The sequence below is a fragment of the Oncorhynchus mykiss genome, chromosome 4 (assembly GCF_013265735.2).
Source record: "Oncorhynchus mykiss isolate Arlee chromosome 4, USDA_OmykA_1.1, whole genome shotgun sequence".
NCBI lineage: Eukaryota > Metazoa > Chordata > Actinopteri > Salmoniformes > Salmonidae > Oncorhynchus > Oncorhynchus mykiss.
The window spans coordinates 20419807-20445248 of record NC_048568.1 but is presented as its reverse complement, the minus strand read 5'-3'; the positions used below and the strand labels follow the sequence as shown (position 1 = coordinate 20445248).

Genomic DNA, 25442 nt, shown 5'->3' with positions numbered 1-25442 from the left:
GAGTTAATTTTATGCGCTCTAGAGAACATATACCTAGTTTTACCTGCAATTAATACTAATTTCAGGTCTATAAAGTTTGTCTGTAATACAAAAAAGGCAAACTGTAGTTCACAGAACCTGGTCAACCGTGGGGTAAATAGCATACACAACAGTATCATCGGCATACAAGTGCAGGTTATAATTGTTTACAGACAAGTCGATATTGTTAAGGTAAACAGCAAAAAGTACAGGACCCAGAATCGACCCCTGCGGGACACCTTTCGTAATATCCAAGAAACCTGATTTCACCATAAGTAGATAAAGTTCTCTCTGTCAAGTCATTTTAAAACCAGTTACATGCAGCCTGGTCTAGACCAATTGAGGAAAGCCTCTGAATTAGCAGTGGGTGATCAACAGTATCGAAAGCGTTTGACAGGTCAATGAAAAGGGCAGCACGTTGCCTTTATCCATACAGTTAACCACATCATTTATAACTAGGGATGCAGCAGAGATAGTGCTATAACCTGGTCTAAAACCAAACTGACGTACATTCACAATATATTTCAAAGACCTTAGCTGAGAATGAATCAAGTCTCATATTTTAGCTAGGCAAGAAAGTTTAGAAAAAGGGTGATAATCATTTAGGCACACTGGAGTTGCTTACCAAGATGACATTGATTGTTCCTGAGTGGCCTAATTACAGTTTTGACTTAAATGGGCTTGAAAATCTATGGCAAGACTTGAAAATGGCTGCCTGGCAATGATCAACAACCAACTTGACAGAGCTTGAAGAATTTAAGAATAATGTGCAAATATTGTACAATCCAGGTGTGCAAAGCTCTTAGACTTACCCAGAAAGACTCACAGCTGTAATCACTGCTAAAAGGTGATTCTAAAATTGAGTCAGTGGTGTGAATACTTTTGTAATTTAGATAACTGTATTTCATTTTTAATAAATGCGCAAACAAATCTAAAAACATGTTTTCACTTTGTCATTATGGGGTATTGTGTGTAGATGGGTGAGGAAATAATAAAGATTTAATCCATTTTGAACTGTTAACCCAGAACTGAAGTCTTGCGTAATTAGTCAGCTACTCAATTAAGTTATGGGTCGATACATCTTAAGAGAAGAGACCAAGAGACACTAGAATGAGAAGCGGAAAGAGTAGCTCCATCCTCTCTCTTCGCAAGTTACGGGCCAAATACAATCTCCCCTTCCGAAATTCCAAAGATGCTAACACCTGCGGAATCGAGATTTGTCCAAATAACCAGCGAAAAACCTAAACACCAAAACTATGGTTTCTCGCATCTCGTTCAGTCCCAACAGATTCTACGGTACCAGTTATATTTACGTAGATCTGTCCATGAGAAATTACATAAAACATTTTTAAAAATTGTCCTTACTGCAATGTTAAAGAGTGCAAAATGCCTACCATCTATCGCAACAATTTCTGACCAGCTAAATGCTTAGGGCTAAGGCTCAGCAGTCCTGTTGAATCATCTCTGCCAGTCACAAGGTCTGTGATGATCAAACGGTGAAAGCCTGCCTTCACAGGCTGTCTGTGTGATTCTCCTGAGCCTATGTGATCAAACCCAGGGTGTCTGACCAATTAAACACCACTCGTTAGGAGTCATCACCTCTGAGGTACAACAGACAACGAGAGAGAGCAGCCCATGCCGAAGCATAATCTCTACAGGAAAACAAAACCTATGCATTGGGCTCCTAAATTTACCAGCAGTTAGGAAAATGATGGTAAATAAGGTCATGAGTGACTCCAGACTCATCAAAAAGGCTAGATACAGTCATTGGCAAACGCAAACAGGTTTAGGGCCTATTCAAATCAACCTACTCACTTGTAGTGAGGTTTTATATAATTACAGGTTGTACAGCTGCTGAAACAGCAGTGGTGTCTTATGGGGTTTCACTTGCCCTGTGCCAGCCGTGTAACAGAGAGACAGAAACACTGTGCCCACTGCTCATTGTCGCTACAGAGGGTTATTTTTAATGGCTCCTCAGTGAGAGACCATGCTGGTCTGGTCTCAGGCCATAAAGTCAGCCACAGCATGGGTCAGCATTGTGTGTGTGTCTCCAACAGGGTAGAAAAATAACTGCTGCAGAGCCAGAGGTATTTATAGAAACAGGGAAAGCTACTTAAAATGCCAGTCTTGATGCATGATCAGGGGCAATTGAAAAAGTGTTGCCAACAACTTGGTTGCCTTCTCCCAATATATGTAGGTCATTGAGGTTCATAAAGTAATCAGTGCTCCCAGCCATCCAGGACGTACATGCCAAGCGGTGTCTGAGAAAGGAATGAGAAATTGCCAAAGACTCCAGCCACCGAAGACATAGACTGTTCTCTAAGCTCCCATCCAGCACGCAGAACCGGTGCATCATGGCTCAGACAAGCAGACTCCAAAACCGCTTCTATCCCCTGGCCATAAGACTTAAATGGCCAACAACTACTGCTCTCCATCGCCCACAGACTATCCACCCTGATTATATACCCATCCACAGGTATCTACCCAGGTCTCTAAAATTAACATTGATTAGAAGCATTACTCCACTACGCTGCTGTTCATTGATTATTAGTATTGTTAGTATTTATCCTGCTACTGGTCACTATTACTCCCGTTCACATATACAGTGCCTTGCGAAAGTATTCGGCCCCCTTGAACTTTGCGACCTTTTGCCACATTTCAGGCTTCAAACATAAAGATATAAAACTGTATTTTTTTGTGAAGAATCAACAACAAGTGGGACACAATCATGAAGTGGAACGACATTTATTGGATATTTCAAAAAAATTTAACAAATCAAAAACTGAAAAATTGGGCGTGCAAAATTATTCAGCCCCTTAAGTTAATACTTTGTAGAGCCACCTTTTGCTGCGATTACAGCTGTAAGTCGTTTGGGGTATGTCTCTATCAGTTTTGCACATCGAGAGACTGACATTTTTTCCCATTCCTCCTTGCAAAACAGCTCGAGCTCAGTGAGGTTGGATGGAGAGCATTTGTGAACAGCAGTTTTCAGTTCTTTCCACAGATTCTCGATTGGATTCAGGTCTGGACTTTGACTTGGCCATTCTAACACCTGGATATGTTTATTTTTGAACCATTCCATTGTAGATTTTGCTTTATGTTTTGGATCATTGTCTTGTTGGAAGACAAATCTCCGTCCCAGTCTCAGGTCTTTTGCAGACTCCGTCAGGTTTTCTTCCAGAATGGTCCTGTATTTGGCTCCATCCATCTTCACATCAATTTTAACCATCTTCCCTGTCCCTGCTGAAGAAAAGCAGGCCCAAACCATGATGCTGCCACCACCATGTTTGACAGTGGGGATGGTGTGTTCAGCTGTGTTGCTTTTACGCCAAACATAACGTTTTGCATTGTTGCCAAAAAGTTCCATTTTGGTTTCATCTGACCAGAGCACCTTCTTCCACATGTTTGGTGTGTCTCCCAGGTGGCTTGTGGCAAACTTTAAACGACAAGAAATGGCTTTCTTCTTGCCACTCTTCCATAAAGGCCAGATTTGTGCAATATACGACTGATTGTTGTCCTATGGACAGAGTCTCCCACCTCAGCTGTAGATCTCTGCAGTTCATCCAGAGTGATCATGGGCCTCTTGGCTGCATCTCTGATCAGTCTTCTCCTTGTATGAGCTGAAAGTTTAGAGGGACGGCCAGGTCTTGGTAGATTTGCAGTGGTCTGATACTCCTTCCATTTCAATATTATCGCTTGCACAGTGCTCCTTGGGATGTTTAAAGCTTGGGAAATCTTTTTGTATCCAAATCCGGCTTTAAACTTCTTCACAACAGTATCTCGGACCTGCCTGGTGTGTTCCTTGTTCTTCATGATGCTCTCTGCGCTTTTAACGGACCTCTGAGACTATCACAGTGCAGGTGCATTTATACGGAGACTTGATTACACACAGGTGGATTGTATTTATCATCATTAGTCATTTAGGTCAACATTGGATCATTCAGAGATCCTCACTGAACTTCTGGAGAGAGTTTGCTGCACTGAAAGTAAAGGGGCTGAATAATTTTGCACGCCCAATTTTTCAGTTTTTGATTTGTTAAAAAAGTTTGAAATATCCAATAAATGTCATTCCACTTCATGATTGTGTCCCACTTGTTGTTGATTCTTCACAAAAAAATACAGTTTATATCTTTATGTTTGAAGCCTGAAATGTGGCAAAAGGTCGCAAAGTTCAAGGGGGCCGAATACTTTTGCAAGGCACTGTATATATATTACCATTAGTATATTACAATAAGTATTTATACACTGCTCAAAAAAATAAAGGGAACACTAAAATAACACATCCTAGATCTAGATTCTTATTAAATACTTTTTTCTTTACATAGTTGAATGTGCTGACAACAAAATCACACAAAAATGATCAATGGAAATCAAATTTATCAACCCATGGAGGTCTGGATTTGGAGTCACACTCAAAATTAAAGTGGAAAACCACACTACAGGCTGATCCAACTTTGATGTAATGTCCTTAAAACTAGTCAAAATGAGGCTCAGTAGTGTGTGTGGCCTCCACGTGCCTGTATGACCTCGCTACAACGCCTGGGCATGCTCCTGATGAGGTGGCGGATGGTCTCCTGAGGGATCTCCTCCCAGACCTGGACTAAAGCATCCGCCAACTCCTGGACAGTCTGTGGTGCAACGTGGCGTTGGTGGATGGAGCGAGACATGATGTCCCAGATGTGCTCAATTGGATTCAGGTCTGGGGAACGGGGGGGCCAGTCCATAGCATCAATGCCTTCCTCTTGCAGGAACTGCTGACACACTCCAGCCACATGAGGTCTAGCATTGTCTTGCATTAGGAGGAACCCATGGCCAACCGCACCAGCATATGGTCTCACAAGGGGTCTGAGAATCTCATCTCGGTACCTAATGGCAGTCAGGCTACCTCTGGCGAGCACATGGAGGGCTGTGCGGCTCCCCAAAGAAATGCCACCCCACACCATGACTGACCCACTGCCAAACCGGTCATGCTGGAGGATGTTGCAGGCAGCAGAACATTCTCCACGGCGTCTCCAGACTCTGTCACGTCTGTCACATGTGCTCAGTGTGAACCTGCTTTCATCTGTGAAGAGCACAGGGCACCAGTGGCGAATTTGCCAATCTTGGTGTTCTCTGGCAAATGCCAAACGTCCTGCACGGTGTTGGGCTGTAAAGCACAACCCCCACCTGTGGACGTTGGGCCCTCATACCACCCTCATGGAGTCTGTTTCTGACCGTTTGAGCAGACACATGCACATTTGTGGCCTGCTGGAGGTCATTTTGCAGGGCTCTGGCAGTGCTCCTCCTGCTCCTCCTTGCACAAAGGCGGAGGTAGAGGTCCTGCTGCTGGGTTGTTGCCCTCCTACGGCCTCCTCCACGTCTCCTGATGTACTGGCCTGTCTCCTGGTAGCGCCTCCATGCTCTGGACACTACGCTGACAGATACAGCAAACCTTCCTGCCACAGCTCGCATTGATGTGCCATCCTGGATGAGCTGCACAACCTGAGCCACTTGTGTGGGTTGTAGACTCCGTCTCATGCTACCACTAGAGTGAAAGCACCGCCAGCATTCAAAAGTGACCAAAACATCAGCCAGGAAGCATAGGAACTGAGAAGTGGTCTGTGGTCACCACCTGCAGAACCACTCCTTTATTGGGGGTGTCTTGCTAATTGCCTATAATTTCCACCTGTTGTCTATTCCATTTGCACAACAGCATGTGAAATGTATTGTCAAATGTCCACCTGTTGTCTATTCCATTTGCACAACAGCATGTAAAATGTATTGTCAATCAGTGTTGCTTCCTAAGTGGACGGTTTGATTTCACAGAAGTGTGATTGACTTGGAGTTACATTGTGTTGTTTAAGTGTTCCCTTTATTTTTTTGAGCAGTGTATATTTCTACTACCAGTCACTTTCAGCCCTGTTTACATGTACATCCTACTCCAGTCACTTTTTATGTATAAACCCACCTGCACATTGAATATAAAGTACTGGCACTGACCTGTATATACATCATTCTCGTGTTTATATAACTCATCATAGTTCTTGTGTTTTTTATTCGTCAGTCTATTATATTGTTATTATTTTAGACCCGTTCTATCCTGTGCACATGGCAAATACATTTTTAAATTTGAAACTATTCTTATTAGAGGTCGACCGATTAAATCGGAATGGCTGATTAATTAGGGCTGATTTCAAGTATTCATAACAATCGGTAATCAGTATTTTTGGACACCGATTTGCCAAATTATTATTTATTTTTTTACACCTTTATTTATCTAGGCAAGTCAGTTAAGAACACATTCTTATTTTCAATGACGGCCTAGGAACAGTGGGTTAACTGCCTTATTCAGGGGCAGAACGCCATATTTTTACCTTGTCAGCTCGGGGATTCGTTTTTGCAACCTTCCGGTTACTATTCCAATGCTCTAACCACCTGCCTTACATTGCACTCCACGAGGAGACTAGTGATTATGTTAAGATTGACTGTTTTTATAAGATAAGTTGCTAGCTAGCATTAAACGTATCTTGACTCCTTGCTGCACTCGCGTAACATGTAGTCAGCCTGCCACGCAGTCTCCTCGTAGAGTGAAATGTAAATCGGCAATAATCTGCGCCCAAAAATTCTGATTACCGATTGTTATGAAAACTTGAAATCGGTCAACCTCTACTTGGCAAACCTGTATTTGGGGAGTTTCTCCCATTCTTCTCTGCAGATCCTCTCAAGTCTGGTTGGATGGGGAGTGTCACTGCACAGCTATTTTCAGGTGTCTCAAGAGATGTTTGATTAGGTTAAAGTCCGGGCTCTGGCTGGGCCACTCAAGGACATTCAGAGACTTGTCCCGAAGCCACTCCTGCGTTGTCTTGGCTGTGTGCTTAGGGTTGTTGTCCTGTTGGAAGGGGAACCTTTGCCCCAGTCTGAGGTCCTGAGCGCTCTGTTGCAGATTTTCATCAAGGATCTTTCAGTACTTTGCTTAGTTTGTCTTTCCCTCGATCCTGACTAGTCTCCCAGTCCCTGCCGCTGAATAACATCCTCCACAGCATGATGCTGCCACCATGCTTCACCATAGGCATGGTACCAGCTTTCCTCCAGACGTGACACTTGACATTAAGGACACAAAGTTCAATCTTGGTTTCATCAGACCAGAGAATCTTGAAAGCAGGCTGTCATGAAAGCAGGCTGTCATGTGCCTTTTACTGAGGATTGGCTTCCATCTGGCCACTCTACCGCCTGATTGGTGGAGTGCTACAGAGGTCATTGCCAACAAAGGGTATATAACAAAGTATTGAGATAAACTTTTGTTATTGACCAAATACTTATTTTCCACCATAATTTGCAAATAAATTTATTAAAAATCCTACAATGTGATTTTCTGGATATTTTCCCTCATTTTGTCTGTCATAGTTGAAGTGTACCTATGATGAAAATTACAGGCCTCTCATCTTTTTAAGTGGGATAACTTGCACAATTGGTGGCTGACTAAATACTTTTTTGCCCCACTGTATATATTTTTTTGCTGTGACCTACGGCTGACTATCAGGCAGTAGGCTTGTCACAATACCAACATTTTACAAACAATATGATACCAGGCCAAGTATCACGATACCACAGTGAAAAAAGAAAAGTAGCCTAGCACCCGGTTAGCCCCGTCCTCCGGATGCTTGTTCCTGTTTTATAAACATTCTCCAAAAACCTGTCACTGAAATTCACACTTCTACTCAATACAACACAACTGCACACTGTATAATAGAATGCTGCGTAGAAATGGCTGATTTACTCATATTTGCAAAGGCCTACCTGTGATTTGGCTGGAGGAACGGGAGGAAGGAATATACATCAGTGGAGGCTGCTGAAGAGAGACGGCTTATACTAATCAATCATCCTACCATCCTATCATCCTAATCATCCTACCAATCCTCGACTTTGGCGATGTCATTTACAAAATAGCCTCCAATACCCTACTCAACAAATTGGATGCAGTCTATCACAGTGCAATCCATTTTGTCACCAAAGCCCCATATACTACCCACCATTGCGACCTGTACGCTCTCGTTGGCTGGCCCTCGCTTCATACTCGTCGCCAAACCCACTGGCTCCATGTCATCTACAAGACCCTGCTAGGTAAAGTCCCCCCTTATCTCAGCTCGCTGGTCACCATTGCATCTCCCACCTGTAGCACACGCTCCAGCAGGTATATCTCTCTAGTCACCCCCAAAATCAATTCTTTCTTTGGCCGCCTCTCCTTCCAGTTCTCTGCTGCCAATGACTGGAACGAACTACAAAAATCTCTGAAACTGGAAACACTTATCTCCCTCACTAGCTTTAAGCACCAACTGTCAGAGCAGCTCACAGATTACTGCACCTGTACATAGCCCACCTATAATTTAGCCCAAACAACTACCTCTTTCCCTACTGTATTTTATTTATTTATTTATTTATTTTGCTCCTTTGCACCCCCATTATTTTTATTTCTACTTTGCACATTCTCCCATTGCAAATCTACCATTCCAGTGTTTTACTTGCTATATTGTATCTACTTTGCTACCATGGCCTTTTTGCCTTTACCTCCCTTATCTCACCTCATTTGCTCACATCGTATATAGACTTGTTTATACTGTATTATTGACTGTATGTTTGTTTTACTCCATGTGTAACTCTGTGTCGTTGTATGTGTCGAACTGCTTTGCTTTATCTTGGCCAGGTCGCAATTGTAAATGAGAACTTGTTCTCAACTTGCCTACCTGGTTAAATAAAGGTGAAATAAAATAAAATAAATAAAAAATGGCTGGAACGGCACAAATGGAATGGCATCAAACACATAGAAACCATGTGTTTGATACCATTCCACTCATTCCGCACCGGCCATTAACAGAAGCCCGTCCTCCCCAATTCAGGTGCCACCAACCTCCTGTGACATACATGCATAATGATCTGCATGTTATTGTGTCAGTAAGGAGAAAACACTGCATGAAACCTTTACTCTTCAGTTAACACACACACTCTTCCTCACTCTCGTAAAACACACACACACCATCTCCCTCGTAAAACACACACACAGCTCCCAACTTTTAAAATGTTCGGCAACAAACAGAATTTAAGGAGCACCAGAATTGAATCGATTGTTGATATAGTTTAGGCTTACATTAGGCCTATAATCCTACCTTTTGAAGCACATCTCATGAGTAGCAAACCATTTTCCTTTCTTCCTGGGCCAAACAAATTTGCCTAAACCTAATGTCAAGTTAATAGGTTGTTAGTTAGTAACATGATTGAACGTTGTTTGTTATCAAACCAATAACTAGTGATCCAGGACTAGTTTAAAACGGCCCGCGACATGGTATGTGAAATCATATAAAATGCGCACGAATCCCGATAGAAAGAGAAAAGGTATATCTGGTAACGTGGGTCATATTGTTTTAACCGTTTAAGCTAGAGACAAGTCAATTTCTTTGCTGTAAAGCTGCATGCGTGTAGCCTCTGACACTCAGAGGCAGCATGACAGTGAACTTGCAAAGTCTACTCTGACTGATCTGTGCTCTTGGTTATAACAGGTGATGAAACGATACGACGTGTCAACATTGCTCGCTTTGCACTCCGCTCCAATGTAACAAAACATACAAATCTAACAGAAGACTCATCAGGGTCTGGGTGTGCATCCCTGCTAGCCATCACGGCTAAATGATATATTGTTTTAGAATTGAAGGTGGAATAGACAGGTGAAGAGTGGACAGAGAGTAGCAGTAGGGCTGGTTGGGGATGAGGCTGACTGATTACAGCTGTGCAATGCGCATGAAAGTGAACTGGATATTATTGAGACTATAGTGGCTGTTGGTTAAATTCAACTGAATTTATAAACATTTTGTAGCAGGTTCTTTGGATCAGTAGGGCTGAAAAAGTATTCTAAAATGTTGGTATAAGTATCATGACATTTTGGTGCCGTGATATTGGTAAAAGTCAAAAGAAACTGACATCAAAAGTGGAGAATGGTAGCCTCCATTTGCATCAAGTAGCCTACCATTTGATTCAATAAATATGTTGAAATTATGATATCACTGGAGTCATTGCAAATGCCTGGAGTTGGCAAACATATTTAATACATGCCTGTTCTGGGGCAGAACGACAGAACTTGCAACCTTCCGGTTACTTGCAACCACTAGGCTACCCTGCCGCCGTGTAATGAGCATGCTACTTAATCATCTTCTTGATATGCCACACCCGTCAGGTGGATGGATTATGCTCACTAACAGGGATGTAAACAAATTTGTGCACAACATTTGAGAAGTAAGCTTTTTGTGAGTGGAACATTTCTGGGATATTTTTATTTCAGCTAATGAAACATGGGGCCTACACTCTACATGTTGCATTTATGCTCTTGTTAGTTTATAATTTCTTATGGCATTTTAATTATTTTATTAGGTTAGTCACTAACTAGCAATAATTGTTCTGATGGAAAACCGAATTTTGCTCTTCACATTACAAGTTAAATTGATATTCCTTCATTTGATTTAGCGTTATGGGGTTAAAAGTGGTTTGGCTAAGTGTGGCAACAACTTTGTTGCTGCGAAACAAAACAATTGGGCTAGTTTTCTGGGCTTGTGGTAGGGTTCTGAGTGGTAACTAACTACCTGACAACCCTACTCTGCAGAATGGAATTGGGTTGATACCACGATGTTTGACAGGTCAATCGCGAAACATGGAACTTTGTCTTGAAATATGTTACAACCTGGCCACAAGAGCTTGACACAACAGCAACAGTTGAAAATAACAAATCAAAATACTTTTTTTTTCAAGTTAAACGCTAGCAACCGACACGCTGGGTTTAACAATGTTTAGATAAATAACGTTACACGGTCATCAGCGATTGCTACATAGCACGTGTAACATTAGCTTGCTACAGTAACAAGCTAGCTCTATTTCAAACAAGAAACTAACTGCCATGGACATCAACATAACGTATTTCCCAAGCCAAGTCCCCAGTTGACTATATAACTCAAATGTTAAACTATAAATAAATGAGTTTACGTCCGCGTGGACCTCCTTCCACCGAAGTGAACTTTCAACTCGTGCTTCGGTTTACCGGTATCGCTACCGGCATGAGGTTTGAACCAATGTGCTGATGTAAGCGTTCAAGACTGTCATCACGATGGCTTGTTTAAATGTCAAGTACACATCGGGCGACTTTGTTGATTTAGTTGTAAGTATTACATGCACATCTCACCGTGATCAGATGCGTGAGTCGCCATTCATTCGGTTCGTTATGGAGGAGGAACAAGCGATACGAACCGCCCATTCTCCTTGATAGCTTCGACACTGCTGCCTTGCTTCACACATGACTAACATATGCTACTAAATTGCTTCTAATAGTGTTCCGTGCAAATAATGTCCATCATCTCGAGTAATAGCAGAAAACCCTTATTTGGGGTCCTCATGTTTATCACGATCAGAATGTTTACCACCAATTTAATCGTGACCTTAAAATGCATGGATCATACAGGACATGTGTATGTATATACAGTGCTTAATTTGTAAATCAGGAGGTGCCGGTGTTGTGCCGAAAAGCTCCCCCTTCCAGAATCCCCCCCACGCACTCTATTTTTCGTTGCTGCGACTTGTTGCTAGTTGAGATTTCTGTTCACGTTGGGCTGCATTTCATTATATTTTTAATGTCGGTTTGATTGCGGGGAGGCACTAGTAATGTCTGCAGTTTTCGGTTTGGCTATTTGTTTAAAGTGTATTAGTCTATAAATAAATATTTTTGCCAAAATTCGTCATCTCTCCCATGTCTTATTCGACTAGTTGTTCTGAAATGTTTATTGCTTGCCTACATTTTACTCCCTCCTCTGTTTTAATATAACACATATACATTAAAAAATAATTTCGGTTGTTCTATAGAAAGTATTTGACCTATGCCACAAAATTAAGGAAATTAGATGGGGGGGGGGGGGGGGGGGGGGGGAATTCTGGCAGGTAACATTGACAATGGAGAAAATGTTAAGTTAATTTCCTACAATTCTACACATTTTTCCGTAGGGTGGAGATAAATGCAAAATGAGTATAATTGCATGACATTTGTTATAAAAGGGGCAGATATACACTTTTGAAGTTTTAAAGCTAATTTCCTGCAATTATACCAATTTTGCCATGGGGTGGAGATGTTGGTAGTTTTAAAGTTATTTTCCTGCAAATGTACACATTTTGCCATGACTTATGTCATGTTAATGATAACTGAGTAAAAGTGACTAACAAAATCAATGGGGGCCCCCTGGAGGTCAGGACATGGCCAGTTGGTATACAGCCATGATTACTATAAGTTTAAGTAATTGCTAAGACTAACTTATCAATCTAAATAGTTAGCTGATCAACTAATTGAGTGACTGACTAAACAAGAGAGACACTGCTGATGCACAACCAAATTTCAAAATGTTACTTAGTGTACTCCACTAGCGGCCGGGGGCCCTAAGCAACTGCTTATGCGTGTAGCTGGTCATGAAGAGGCGATGTGACTCCTTACTCTACACTGAAAAAAAATATGACCGCAACATGTAAAGTGTTGGTCCCATGTTTTGTAAGCTGAAATAAAAGATCCCAGAAATGTAACAAATGCACAATAAGCTTATTTCTCTAAAATGTTGTGCACAAATGTGTTCACATCCCTATTTGTGAGCATTTCTCCTTTACCAAAATAATCCATCCACCTGGCAGGTGTTGTTTAATCCACTTCTGGATTAAACAACATGATCATTACACAGGCACCCCTTGTGCTGGGGACAGTGAAAGGCCACTCTAAAATGGGCAGTTTTTTCACACAACACAATGCCACAGATGTCTGAAGTTTTGAGGGAATGTGCAATTGGCATGCTGACTACAGAAATGTCCACCAGAAATGTTGCCAGAGAATTTAATGTTAATTTCTCAACCATATGTCACCTCCAACGTTGTTTTAGAGAATTTCGTGGTACATCGAACCGGCCTCACCAGCAGACCACATATGGCATCGTGTGGGCGGGCGGTTTGCTCATTTGGTGGTGGGGTTACGGAAACCCAACACAATTGCATTTTATCGAGGGCAATTTGAACGCACAGAGATACCGTGACGAGATCCTGAGGTTCATTGTCGTGCCATTCATCCACCACCATCCTTGTTTCAGCATGACACAATTCCTGGAAGCTGAAAATGTTCAATGGCCATGGCCACCAGATGTCACCTATTGAACATGTTTAGGATGCTCTGGATCAACGTACGACAGCGTGTTCCAGTTCCCGCCAATATCCAGCTACTTCGCATAGCCATTGACGAGGATTGAGAACATTCTACAGTCCACAATCAACAACCTGATCAACCCCATGCGAAGCAGATGCCTAATTTAGTTCTAATGACTTATTTTCTTATTTGAACTAACTCTTTGAAATTGTTGCATGCTGCATTTATATGTTTAAGTATACATGTCAGAAAGGCATGTTTGATCTACATAGCCTATTTATCTTAACATTTCAAAACATCCAATACTTCCGAATCCAGGTATCTTTTTTTTCTTCTTACTCCAGCATCAAGACCGTACATCAATACAGACACATTGTGGTTGGTTAGGGCTTTATCATCTACATCTTCAGTGTGGTGTCATTAAAATCGTCATTTCTCAAAAGGCAAGGCAATGTGATTTTTTTTTTCATTAAAATGTTGGACCAGACCACCCTGATATGACGCAGAGCAGCGAGACAGATTTGTACCCCCTTAAGTCCCTCAATATATACTTACTGTCATGCTCTACTGTAGATTTTAACATGCATAACATGTCATTCTCTTACATTTCCAACCATTCATGTACCAAAATTAAAAAATGCATACATAGACAAATCAAATGTTGCTGGCACAAGTAGCATGTGTCCCTGCATTGCAGCACCCTGGGATGCAGTTTCCCCAGACCCCCTCCTCCACTGGGCTGGACGAGTCACATCTCCCTAAATTGATTGACACACTGAGCAGCCAGTGGCAGGTGAACCTTTTGAGGAAGAAATTGCAGGAATTGAGTCATTAAAAAAAGGCAACATTGTCTGCACCCAAGTACAAAATCGTTTCAGTTTATTGAAAAACATTCATCTCACATACATAGTAAGCATAATTACATCCCCTCAACAACCTGAAGGGTAAAAGCGAGTAGTGATAAAGCTATTAGAATCTCCTTCATACGGAGCCTCTGCAGAGGTGGTAACATGAGATTATAGACTGACTGTTCAACAAAACGGAGAGACAATCTGCTGTCTAATCACAACATAGTCCAGAGAGGGGCAGTCTTTCCATGTGTAAAATTCTGATCAGGTCCAGTATAAACTCTGCCAGCTGGGTCCCAGTGGTGGTAAGACAAAGATGAATTGAATCCTTATGAATCTGGAAGGGGTCCAAAAAAAAAATATACATTCTCATGCCACACTGGGCAATTCATAATCTTGCAGACATGAAGGAAATTACTTACAGAACCACCAATGAGTAGGCTATGAAAAAAAAAAAGTTAATCACTGGCTCTAGGAAAAAGTATGACGTGAAAGTGTCTGTCGTGCAGCCTCAGTTTAGCTGCCTGATGATTGAGTTAACGTCCATCCCACTGGGCCCTGGGTTGCCAATGTTCTTCAAAAGACCTGCCTTGTCCCTGGCAGCGTGGCGAGCCACAGACAGCTTGAACGGGGGCGTATGCCTTATGGCTAACGTGACATGGTGTGATGAAAGAAACATACAGGAACTCAAATCATTCTGTTCACCTGATTTAGAATTCCTCACAATCAAATGTAGACCGCATTATCTACCAAGAGAATTCTCTTCGATTATAATCACAGCCGTATATATCCCCCCCCCAAGCAGACACATCGATGGCTCTGAATGAACTTTATTTGACTCTTTGCAAACTGGAAACCATTTATCCGGAGGCTGCATTCATTGTAGCTGGGGATTTTAACAAGGCTAACCTGAAAACAAGACTCCCTAAATTTTATCAGCATATCGATTGCGCAACCAGGGGTGGAAAGACCTTGGATCATTGTTACTCTAACTTCCGCGACCTCAGGAGGCTGAAGAAATTCGGCTTGTCACCAAAAGCACTCACAAACTTCTACAGATGCATAATCGAGAGCATCCTGGCGGGCTGTATCACCGCCTGGTACGGCAACTGCTTCGCCCTCAACCGTAAGACTCTCCAGATGGTAGTGAGGTCTGCACAACGCATCACCGGGGGCAAACTACCTGCCCTCCAGGACACCTACACCACCCGATGTCACAGGAAGGCCATAAAGATCATCAAGGACATCAACCACCCGAGCCACTGCCTGTTCACCCCGCTATCATCCAGAAGGCGAGGTCAGTACAGGTGCATCAAAGCTGGGACCGAGAGACTGAAAAACAGATTCTATCTCAAGGCCATCAGACTGTTAAACAGCCACCACTAACATTGAGTGGCTGCTGCCAACACACTGACACTGACTCAACTCCAGCCACTTTAATAATGGGAATTGATGGGAAATGATGTAAATATATCACTAGCCACTTTAAACAATGCTACCTTATATAATGTTACTTACCCTACATTATTCATCTCATATGCATACGTATATACTGTACTCTATATCATCGACTGTATCCTTATGTAATACATGTATCACTAGCCACTTTAACTATGCCACTTTGTTTACATACTCATCTCATATGTATATACTGTACTCGATACCATCTACTGTATCTTGCCTATGCTGCTCTGTACCATCACTCATTCATATATCCTTATGTACATATTCTTTATCCCCTTACACTGTGTACAAGACAGTAGTTTTGGAATTGTTAGTTAGATTACTTGTTGGTTATTACTGCATTGTCGGAACTAGAAGCACAAGCATTAACATCTGCTAACCATGTGTATGTGACAAATAAAATTTGATTTGATTTATGAAGTTGCTGACCACACGGAAGTTCATCCCCACAGAGTAGATCTCATGGATCAGGTCCTCTAGACAGATTATGCCGTATTTGCCTGAGAGGAGATGGAAACATTGTACATGTATCTCAATGAAAATCCCTGTCGGAAAACCACCATTTCATATTTTCTGATGCAACATTTTGATTGCTAAATTTGACATGTACATACAAAATGTATCAAGACTTGTTACATCATACTGATGAAAAATACATACTATAAATGGATCCTTACCCATATGCTGCTCAATGAGTGTGTTGTCTGTGAGAGCGACCTTTCACTTGCCTGTCCTCTTTTCAAGATCCGCTCACAAACAGACTTCAAGTTGGGAAACCGGTTTAGTGTGAATAATTCACCATCGTTAGTACAATACATTGTCAAACAAGCTGGTTCTACAAGTTAAGTGAAATGTCTTCATTGCAAGCTCTAAACCCAACAATGCAGTATTACTGAACAAAAATATGACATGCAACATTTTAAAAGATTTGACTGAGTTACAGTTCATACGGAAATCAGTCAATTAGGTCCCCAATCTATGGATGTCATATTACTGGGATTAGATAGTTAGTCACAGCGTGGTGTGACCATTTTCCTTATGCAGAGAGACACCTTCTCAGAGTTGATCAGACTTGATTGTGGCCTGTGGAATGTTGACCCACTTCTCTTTGATGGCTGTGCGAAGTCTCTGAATATTGCCGGGAACTGGAACACGCTTTTGTACACGTTGATCCAGAGCATCTCGGACATGCTCAATGGGTGACATGTCTGGTGAGTATGCAGGTCATGGAAGAATTGGGGACATTCAGCTTCCAGGAATTGTGTAAAGATCCTTGCGAAATGGGGCCGTGCATTATGCTGAAACATGAGGTAATGGCGGTGGATGAACTGCAGGACAAAGGGCCACTGGATTTTGTCACGGTATCGCTGTGCATTCAAATTGCCATTGATAAAATGCAATTTTGTTAGTTCTCCATAGCTTATGCCATAACCACATTATGGGGCACTCTGTTCAATACATTGACATCAGCAAACTGCTTGCCCACAATGCCGTACACGTTATCTGCCATGTGCCCAGTGCAGTTGAAACCGGGATTCATCCACGAAGAGCACATTTCTTCAGTCTGCCAGTGGCCATCGAAGGTGAGCATTTGCCCACTGAACTCGGTTACGAGGCCAAACTGCAGCCAGGTCAAAACCCCGATGAGGACGACGAGCACGCAGATCAACTTCCCTGAGACAATTTCTGCAGAAATTCTTCACTCGTGCAAAGCCACAGTTTCATCAGCTGTCCAGGTGGCTGGTCTCAGACAATCCTGCAGGTTATGAATCCAGATATAGAGATCCTGGGCTGGCGTGGTTACACGTGGTCTGCAGTTGTGATGACGGTTGGACGCGCTGCCAAATTCTCTAAAATGACGTAGGCAGCTTATGGTAGAGAAGGGAACATTACATTTTGGCAACAGCTCTGGTGGAGATTCCTGCAGTGAGTATGCCAATTGCACGCTCCCTCATAACTTGAGACATCTGTGGCATTTTGTTGTGCAACAAAACTGCACATTTTACAGTGGCCTTTTGTCCCCAGCACAAGGTGCACCTGTGTAATGATCATGCCGTTTAAATCAGCTTCTTGATATGCCACACCTGTGGTCAGGTAAAATGCTCCTTAACAGGTATGAGAACAAATGTGCACATTTGAGGGAAATAAGCTTTTTTCGCAAATGGAACATTTCTGGGATGTTTTATTTCAGATAATGAAACATGGGACCAATACTTTACATGGTTTATATTTTTGTTCTATATGTGAAAATAAGGTAGAACAAAACACAAGAAATACAAACAGGACATGAGAAAGTAAGCCATATACAGGGTCAGTTCTAATATCATATTTATCATGTGCAGGGATATTGGAGTGATAGGGGTAGATAGGTATAGGGGTAAGGTGACTAGGCCTCTGGATATATGATAGAGTAGCAACAGTGTACATATTTGTTTGTGAATGTGTGCGCACGAGTATAGGGTCAGTATCAATGTGTATGCATGTTATGTGTGTCAGTAAATGACTGTGCATGAGTGTGCAGAGACAGTGCAAAAATTAAATGCACTATATACAAAAGTATGTGGAAACGCCTTCAAATTAGTGGATTCTGCTATTTCAGCCACACACATTGCCAACAGGTGCGTAAAATCAAGCATACAGCCATGCAATCTCCATAGACAAACACTGGCAGACTTTCAACGTGGCAACGTCATAGAGTGCCACCTTTCCAACAAGTCTGTCCTGGTTCAAATGTAATCAGTGTTATTGTGAAGTGGAAACGTCTAGGAGCAACAACAGCTCAGCTGCAAAGTGGTAGGAAACAAGCTCACAGAAAGGGACCGCCGAGTGCTGAAGCTCGTAGCGCGTCAAAAATGGTCGGTCCTTGGTTGCAACACTCACTACCAAGTTCCAAACAGCCCCTGGAAGTAACGTCAGCACAATAACTGTTCGTTGGGAGCTTCATGAAATGGGTTTCCATGGCCGAGCAGCCGCACACAAGCCTAAGTTCACCATGCACAATGCCAAGCTTCGGCTGGAGTGGTGTAAAGCTTGCCGCCACTGGACCCTGGAGCAGTGGAAATGCGTTATCTGGAGTGATGAATCACGCTCCAACATCTGGCAGTCCGATAGATGAATCTGGGTTTGATGGATGCCATGCAAACGCAACCTGCCCGAATGCATAGTGCCAACTGTAAAGCTTTGGTGAAGGAAGAATAATGGTCTGGGGCTGTTTTTCATGGTCGGGCTAGGCCCTTAGTTCCAGTGAAGGGAAATCTTAACACTACAGCATACAATGACATTCTTGACAAATCTGTACTTCCAACTTTGTGGCAACAGTTTGGGGAAGGCTCTTTCTTGTTTCAGCATGACAATGCCCAAGTACAAAGTGAAGTCCACACCGAAATTATTTCTAGAGATTGGTGTGGAAGAACTTGACTGGCCTGCACAGAGCCCTGACCTCAACCCCATAGAACACCTTTGGGATGAATTGGAACACAGACTGCGAGCCAGGCCTAGTCGCCCAACATCAGTGCACGACCTCACTAATGCTCGTGGCTGAATGGAGGCAAGTCCCCGCAGCAATGTTCCAACATCTAGTGGAAAGCATTTCCAGAAGAGTGGAGGCTGTTATAGCAACAAAGCAACATATTAATGCCCATGATTTTGGAATGAGATGTTAGAGCAGGTGTCCACATACTTTTGGTCACATAGTGTACAAGGGTCAACTCAGTCCGTGTAGCCATTTTGTTTAATATTTAGCAGTCTTATGGCCTTGGGATAGAAGCTGTTCAGGAGCCGGTTGGCATCAGACTTAATGCACTGGTACCGCGTGGAAGCAGAGAGAACATTCTATGGCTTTGGTGACTGGAGTCTAACGATTGTCCTTTCACACCGCTGTTGCGCCTTCGACTGTGCGTGGACCATTTTAAGACCTTAGTGATTTGGACACAGAGAAACTTGAAGCTATTGACCCGCTCCACTGCAGTCCACGATCTGCACCTTGGTCTTACTGACGTTGAGGGAGAGGTTGTTGTCCAGGCACCACACTGCCAGGTCACTGACCTCTTCCCTGTAGGATATATCATTGTCGCAGTGATCAAGCCTACCAGCGTCGTGTCGTCAGCAAACTTGGTGTTGTGGGTGTGCCATAACCAGCCTTTCAAAGCACTTCATGATTGCAGATGTGAGTGCTACAGGGTGGTAGTCATTGTAGCATGACGCCTTAGAGTTAATAGGAACAGGAATGATGGATGGTGGTCAATTTAAGACATGGGGATTACAGACTGGGACAAGGATGTCGAAAATGTTAAGATGCCGTCAGCTGTTCTGCGCATGCTCTGAGAACGCATCTTGGAATGATGTCCAGCCCCGCGAGTGTTGACCTGATTAAGACCTTACTCACTTCAGCCTAGGAGAGCGAAATCGCCCAGTCCTCTGAGTCGGTGGAGGCCCTCACGCACAGCACAGTATGCTGTTATTGTTGTTGAGTTCTTCTGATAGAGCGGCATCATTGGGAAAACGACGGCAGGATCTTCCTTTGTAATCTGTAATCGACTGTAGCCCCTGCCACATGCTGGAGTCGGAGTCTGGAATATGATTCCACCTTATTCCTACTTTGTCCTTTTGCTCATTTGATGACTCTGCGGAAGTCTTAGTGGGACTTCATGTACTTGATCCCGTCCTCAGCCATAGCCTCAAGGCTGGCTGCCCTGTGCGCGGTAGCCCTGTCCTTTAGCTTAGCGCCAACCTCAGTGTTAACCCAGGGTTTTTGATTGGGGAAGCAATGAACCATCGCTGTGGGGACATCGCCGATGCATTTCGTAATGAAGCCGGTGACTGAGGTGGTGAGCTCGTTGAGTCTCGTAACATATTCCAATCAGCGCTAGCAAAGCAGTCCTGTAGCATAATCTCTGATTACGATTATCATTTCTCAACGGATCAAGTCACAGATACTTCCTGTTTGAGCTTCTGCTAAACTTGATCTGATTTGCAGAATGGGGATGAGGGAGGGTGTTGTATGCCTGCTTGTGGGTAGAGTAACAGTGGTCTAGGACTTTATCGCCCCTAGTGGTGAAGGAGAAGTGTTGGAAGTTGGGCATCACGTGTCTTAACGACACAGAATTTATATCGCCGGCAACAAGAAAAGCAGCCTCCGGGTGCATGTTTTCCTGCTTGTTTATAATTTGTTATTTTTTTTGTTCTGAGGTTGAATGTATATAACAGTCATGATAACAGCTGAAAACTCCCTCGGGAGGTACAAGGGTCGACATTTGATCATCAGGTGAACAATGGTTTGAGATTTCCACCGTGCTCGAGTCAGAAAACCATTTGTTGTTGATGAGACAAACTCCTCCCCATTTCCTTGACAGTCCACTTAGTGAATGGAGAAGCCATCAAGCTGGATAGCCATTGGGGCAATGTTTCCTCCAAGCTACGCGCGGGAGCACAGCTCCCCGGGAACTGCTGGGCAGAAGAAAAATCAGCCCGTTCACAGAAGCACGAGATTGAACTCCACTCAACTTCCTTTAGTTTTCTCATGTTAGTTAACACCATTAACTTTTCCCTTTACCGTGGGAAGTGTGATCAAATTAACACAATATCCACTTTCAATGCAACATACCAAAACAAAAACGAGCTATGCAAGAGATTTTTGTGGCAGAGCGCATCAGAGTAGGATTCTATTGCAACTCAGTATGCCTATAGTCACCATTGGTCTATGTGACCCGATTCAGGAAACTAGGCATATGTCGCAAGTCACAACTTCTCAGGAGAGCCGTTAGAACGTAAAAAATGTTATCTAGCTACATTTAACAAAATACTCGTCTTAGTGTGCCAGAGTGCAGAATAACTGATTCATTTTTGAACACTCAATACCTGTTGAATATGTCCGTGTCAGTAAACATTGGCAACAAAGCGTAATTCAATTGTTGCCAGCAGCACAGTTAGTCACCAACGCTCTGGATAGCCAGCTCTGCTAGGGTGAATAAAATGGTCAGAGTGGGGTGTTCTCTCATTATGTGTCTGGAAGTAGCTAGCCAATGTTAGCCAGTTAGCTTGGGTGCTTGACTGTCGTTGTGAGGTCAGAGCTTTTGGATCAACCTTACTTATTGGCCTGAGTGTCCAGTGTGCGCTCTGAAGGCGAAACGCTCTGCATTTACAAATGGACAATCTGTCACCAACGCTCTGGATTACATAACAGCCTAACCAGCTCTGCTAGGGTGAGTAATGTTCAGTGAGCTGGTCTCTCTCTCTCTTAAAATGTCTGGAAGTAGCTGGCAAGTTAGTACAGAATGCTCAGATCAACTCTTAAAGAGATGGGTGTGGCTAAGGCATAAGAGGGTAAGAACAATGTTGAATGGGTGTAGACAAAGGGCACTCCAATAGTAGTACCAAAACAGTGAAAGACTTAAAGCATAATTACTTTCCCACTGTTTCCTCAAATGCAGTGTATGATATACCATTTTGTAGCTACGAGTCTCTACTTGTATCCAATGTAAAAAAAGAAATCAAAAAATAAATTCAAAATGTTGCTACAAGACCGAATCCAGCTGGTGAGTCACACATGGATTTATGCCATTCACTTTGAACTGTTTTTCAACATAAGCGGCGTCGATTATTATGTGCTTGTTTTGCAATCAAAGAAAGAGCTGCCACGTGTGCACTTTTGTTCATATTCTTTGCTAGATAGTGAGTTATTAGGCCAGTTATAGATCATTTATAGTCAGCAATGTGGGAGTGATTGCTTCCAATAAGGGCACTAAACATGTATATTTCTAGCCATCTTTGAAAAGAGTCAGGTCGAGCTTTTTATGTCTTAGAATGGGGCAATGTTGTTATTTGAGACCGGCTTGAAGTCGCCAATAGGCAGAGTGTAGCATAATATGTCCGATTGTCTGGAATAATGGTATGGGAATAAGGAATTTTGTTTCTTGTTCCTGTTCCTAGTTTCTTGCATCAAACACCACAACAAAATGTTTAGTCACCTTATCTGAAGGACAAGTGGATAAACAGGTTAATGTCAAGTTTTTTTCTCCGAAAAGCCTCACGGAACATAGGCCTACATTGAACACCACACATTGGCTACTAGTGTAGGCTGAATGATAGAACAGCTATTTACATGTTAAGATGTTATGGGATGCATTTTCTCCATTGCAAAAAAAAAAAAAATTATGGTAGGCCGCTCTGATAGGCCCACACTACTTGGCCACTTAAAACGATTATCCGAAAGTCATGTTTCAGAACAGCAGAGAATATTGCAGTCCCTTTAATAGAAAATCCACGATCGGAGGTCATCCATCTTATTATCAAGTGACTGAACAGATGAGTCAAAGTTGAAGGCGGAATTGAGATAAGTAACTGCCGATCTGGTGTTCAAAAGTTATTGTCGGTTATAAGAAATGATAGCGGATACATCAAAGTGGAGTCACCTCATTACATCAAGTTGCTAAGCTTTTCATTCTCAAGTCAGACCCTCCCCTCTTACTTACCCCAATGCCATATAAGTCTCAACCATTTTCAACATGGCCATAGAGGTCTTGTTCATTTTGACAAAGGCACCGCTGAAGATCTTTCTTAGTCGTAACATCTGAACCCCCTTCTGAACTCCGGGACTCTTTCAATCCTGCACAGAGAGAAAATATGAAAATATTACTTTGATATTCAGCCAGACCACTAAAGAGGAACTGGTGAAAGTGTAATTCCAGATGATTGTGCATAGTCACTACTCCATTGTGAGTATACACAATAGGTGTGTGAACACAAACGTTTCAGCTCTATTCTTCAGCTGCAACAGCCTAAAGTGTCTACATATCAAAGCACTTAAAATGGTTTGAGAATAGTGTTTATTTTAATTTGTTCTTAGTCTGGTTATTTTTTTTTAAGTAGTCGTGTTCTTTGGTTGTGGTGTTCTTGTACAATAGTTTTCTCATGTTCTGTATTGTGTGGACCCCAAGAAGAATAGCTACTGCTTCAACAGCTAATGGGGATCTGAATAAAAGATTAGCTCAAAAAGGGCTGCCAACAGCTTTATTTGCGCCACCATTGCAATCAGATCATGTAGCTACAGATTTCAGTCACTCACTCTCTGATGCGGACAGCGAAGGCCAGTGTGTTATTTGCAGAGGGCATGGCTGGAGCTGGTTTGTGAGCTGATCTCCGGATACGGGTTTCATCGTGATGCTTTCTATGGCTATCCTTCAGGAAGTCCTCCAAGCGCTTGTACTTCAAGGGTTTGCCTTTGGATACCTGGATGAACACAATCTACACTTGTTGATGTCCAACAAATTCATCAAAACGTTTATGGTAAATGACTGGAAGACCACTATGGTAAAACTGACCACAGCTAACTACCTTTCCCTTCTCTAGAAGTGCACGGTTTTGTGGCTTTGATGGCTTGATAGGCCTTCCTCTTCTTCAGAAGGTTCTCAGGAACCAACTTTATCACCCTCTTTGCTCTAAACACGTTTCAGGTTTGATTAGTCGTATGTACAGGATACACATGGTATACACCGTCCAACGAAATGCACACTTTCTGGTTCCTTCTCGACAATGCAACAATAAGAAATTATAAGATAATACGAACAAAATAAATGCAGAAGACAACATAAAAAGACATCTGAACACTTATATACAGATTATACAATGGTGAGACAAAAATGACAAAGCACATTGAACTATAGACAACTTCCCAGTACATAACACTGACGTCAAGCACAGATGCGAGCGACTCTTGGTGGCAGTAAGAAAGACGTCGCCATTGCGCCAATTCAACAGCCTATATTTACGTTATTAATCATACGTTCTCATACGCTAATAATTATGTTTTGATTATTGATTGAACAGTCGCAAAGATTGCATTTGGTTGTGGTATTTTCAGCAGTTGGCTAGAATACTAACGCTCACTGATATAGGCTGTAGCTAAAGCTAGCCAAAGAGCCATTTTACTGGTTGAAGTGTTTTAAGTATAACGCAGTTGATTTGCGATGACAAACACATTAAGCGAGACATTCATGCGAACATTAAAATCCAAAAGTAGTGTTAAATGCACTCATAAGAAACTCCCCCTTGTTCTGCCACCAATTTGGGCGCATCGCCCTCGTGCGACAATGTTTGCAAACATAGAAATAGGTCTATTGACAAGATTATTCCCCTATCCAGCTGTGACAACAAAATGCATGACATTCGGATCTGATTGAAATGAGGCTTGCTAGCCAGTATTTGAAAGCAAACGAAACTGAAGTTACTAGTTACATGCCATTCTGATCACATTGCACAAGTATTTGTTTGCAGATTGTGTCGTATTACCTGTGTCGAACCCGTAAAATGTCATTATGTTTGCATAGTTCCGGCTGATGGGACTATCATGTGTAACTGACCAATTTATCTAACTCTAATTTGCTTATCTTTCAGACAAATGATACAAATACACGGCTTGACGGACTTCTATTGGACTGTTACATTTAAACTAGAAAATGTATGAATACTATTAATTTAGCAAAGGATGCACTTAGATCGACATGAAAACAAATACGTACTCAGAATCCTGTTCTGCCATCACGAATCCGATGCATGCGTAACAATATGTGCTGTCGCAGAAAAACTACGTCGAAGACTCCCCATCCTTGCTATGTCTAATCTGCCACCTAGTGGCGTGCGAAGCGAAAAACAATAACAAGTGTTCAGTCTCTCTCTAAAAACAATAGGTATTGTCTTGAACATATTTCTGACATGACAATGTGTACGAAATAAATGGAGGAATAAACTGAACTGTGCAAACTGACTTCATTGCCAAATTAGAGTTATCCCACTATGTGAACTTCATCTCCGAGGTACAACACAGATGCTTGTTAAAAAAACACACAAAAACATTCATAACAAAAACCTCTATAAGAGGATTTTACATCTCTATGGTGGCATTTCAAGTGCAGCTTGCTTCCTTGCCCTCTCCTCGG

At 42.4% G+C, this 25442-nt stretch overlaps 1 protein-coding gene, 1 long non-coding RNA gene and 1 pseudogene across 2 annotated transcripts in view; all 3 read right to left on the bottom strand.

Annotated features, from left to right (window-relative positions):
- The window catches only part of LOC110522277 (sodium-dependent multivitamin transporter), a 38042-nt gene extending 26567 nt beyond the window's left edge, over positions 1-11475 (bottom strand). The window contains exon 1 of the mRNA XM_021600539.2: positions 11216-11475. The gene's annotated coding sequence lies outside the window, so the exon portion shown is untranslated. The remainder of the gene's footprint in view (positions 1-11215) is intronic.
- A 2050-nt stretch (positions 11476-13525) lies between these two features.
- LOC118964445 lies at positions 13526-17356 on the bottom strand. The gene is made up of 2 exons (XR_005051485.1): positions 15940-17356; positions 13526-14383 (listed from the first exon to the last, which is right to left on the bottom strand). It is a non-coding gene; the product is annotated as an uncharacterized LOC118964445 (long non-coding RNA).
- Positions 17357-22731: 5375 nt separating this feature from the next.
- Positions 22732-25045, bottom strand: LOC110522280 (annotated as a pseudogene).
- Between the last annotated feature and the right edge of the window lie 397 nt (positions 25046-25442).